The 2,734-nt window shown below is 37.9% G+C and overlaps 1 pseudogene; it reads left to right on the forward strand.

Moving 5' to 3' along the window:
- Positions 1–1,422: 1,422 nt before the first annotated feature.
- LOC120859626 lies at positions 1,423–1,498 on the forward strand (annotated as a pseudogene).
- Positions 1,499–2,734: the final 1,236 nt, after the last annotated feature.

Raw genomic sequence — 2,734 nt, forward strand, 5'->3', positions numbered from 1 at the left:
GAACAATGCCTGAAACAAGGTACACACTCAATAAATGGTAGCCATCATTGTATTGGACTGGCCAAAAATTTCCTTCTGATTTTTCTGCAAGATGTTATGAAAAAACCTGAAGGAAATTTTAGCTAACCCAGTAGATCACTACTGCCATTGCCGATCTCTGCCTTAATTAGAGAATGGCCTTTCAGAAAAGTTTAATTGTTTGCTTCTTATAAGAATCCTGACGTTTGTGTGTCCTACAATGTGTAAAGAACTGTCAACATGGGTTTTTAGAAGGATGGTTTTCAACCTTTTATTTTTTAACCACCTCAACACATCTGAAAAGCACATTTCATCAGTAACAATGGGATCTCCCAGAAAGATTCTCAAAATAGGATGTGTGTAGCAGAGGGGCAGGGAGGAGAATTAGGAAAAACTACCCAGATGACAATCTTAGGTAAAAATTTTGGAACTGGGACTTCCCTGCTTGTCCAGTGTTAAGACTCCGAGCTTCCAATCTGAGGGGCTCGAGTGTCATCCCTGGTTGGGGAACTAAGATCCCACATGCTACTTACTCACCTCGGCCAAGAAAAAAAAAAATTGGAACTATTTTAGCACAGATGAAATGTTCTATGCCAGTTGAATTTTATCCTAGCCTGTAAGAAGATGCCTACTATCTTAACTTATTGGGACTTACAAAGAAAATATAACTAAATTCTTTATACCAAAATTTTAGTGTAATAGAATAATCATAATTTTTGCCAGACCACCAGGGATGTGACTTTATAAATCCAATAGTATAAAACAAGCTTTGGGTTGTTATAATAGCAATTCTTAGACATTTATTGTACATTAACCCCTACAATACTGACCGCTACTCTGCTATTTCTCTACTTTTATAAAAAGTTATATATAACATTGTAAATGTGCGTACATACTCAGTCATATCCAACTCTTTTCGACAGCATGGACTGTAGCCCGCCAGGCTCCTCTGTCCATGTAATCTTCCAGGCAAGAATACTGGAATGGGTTGCCATTTCCTCCTCCAGGGGATCTTCCCAACCCAGCCTCTTGCATCCCCTGCATTGGCAGGCAGATTCTTTAGCACTGTGCCACTTAGGAATAACATTACATATTTATAATAAAATTTTATTATTTATTGCTTGCCATACCAATAGAAGGAATTTGAATACAAATAAGTTTTCTCTCTTCAGAGGTGGCACGTCTGTTAGGGAATGTTAGATTTACAACAGCATTGTGGAGTAGAATGTAATGTACCTTCTAAGAGACACTCAGTGCTCTAGGAATTAGAAGGGACAGGACACATTCTCTCGCAACATATACAGTACAGTCAGCTATGCATATCTGCGACTCCTACATCCCGGATTCAACCAACCAGGTCAAAAGTATTCTCAAAAAAAAAAAAAAAAGTTACAGAAAGCTCCAAAAAATGATACAGAGAAGATTAGTATGGCCCCTGAGCAAGAATGACATGCTACTACATGAAGCAGTCTATAGTTTTCAATCACCAAAAAAAAAAAAATCTCCAAAAAGACATCGCCTTTGGTTCTATCAACACTCCACACACCCTCATATTTGCCTGGTAGTATCCTTCTGTGTAAGGTAAAGGGAAAAGGGGGGCCTGCCCATGGACAAATCAGACTCCATTAAGGAAGAAAACATGTGCATCATTTCCTTCTTGAAGGGTATAGATCTCTGCTGTTTAGTAGTGTCGCTACTACAGTCATCAAGACAGTATAATACTGGCCCAAAAATAGAAATATAGACCAATGGAACAAGATAGAAATTCCAGAGATAAATCCACGCACCTATGGTCACCTTATCTTTGACAAAGGATGCAAAAATATACAATGCAGAAAAGACAGTCTCTTCAGTAAGTGGTGCTGGGAAAACTAGGCAGCTACATGTAAAAGAATGAAATTAGAACAGTTCCTAACACTATACACAAAAGTAAATTCAAGATGGATTAACAACCTAAATGTAGGACCAGAAACTATAAAACTCTTCAGGGAAAACATAGGCAAAACACTCTGACATAAACGACAGCACTACACCTCCTAGTGTAATGAGAATAAAAATAAATAAACAAATGGGACCCAATTATACTTAAAAAGCTTTTGCACAATGAAGCAAACTATAAGCAAGGTGAAAAGGCAAACCTCAGAATGGGAGAAAATAATAGCAAATGAAACAATTGACAAATAAGTAATCTCCAGAATATACAAGCAGCTCATGAAGTTCAATACCAGAAAAACAAACAACCCAATCAAAAAAAAGTGGGCAAAAGACCTAAACAGACATTTCCCCAAAGACATACAGATGGCCAATAAACCTGAAAAGATGCTCAGCATTGCTCATTATTAGAGAAATACAAATCAAAACTACAATGAGGTATTATCTCACACCTGTCAGAATGGCCATCATCAAAAAGTCCACAGACAATCAATGCTGGAGAGGGCGTGGAGAAAAGAGAACCCTTTTGCACTGTTGGTGGGAATGCAAATTAATACAGCCACAATGGAGAACAGTATGGCTAGTCCTTAAAAAACTAGGAATAAAACAAGCATATGATGCCGCAATCCCACTACTGGCCTTATAACCTTGCCTTATAACCAGTTATGTCTTTTTCATAATTGAATAAGACACATGTCCACCGCAGCATTATTTACAATAGCTAAGACATGGAAGCAGCCTAGATGTCCATTGACAGATGAATGGATAGGGAAGTTGTGGCACA

The sequence above is a fragment of the Oryx dammah genome, unplaced genomic scaffold (assembly GCF_014754425.2).
Source record: "Oryx dammah isolate SB20612 unplaced genomic scaffold, SCBI_Odam_1.1 HiC_scaffold_2, whole genome shotgun sequence".
Lineage (NCBI taxonomy): Eukaryota > Metazoa > Chordata > Mammalia > Artiodactyla > Bovidae > Oryx > Oryx dammah.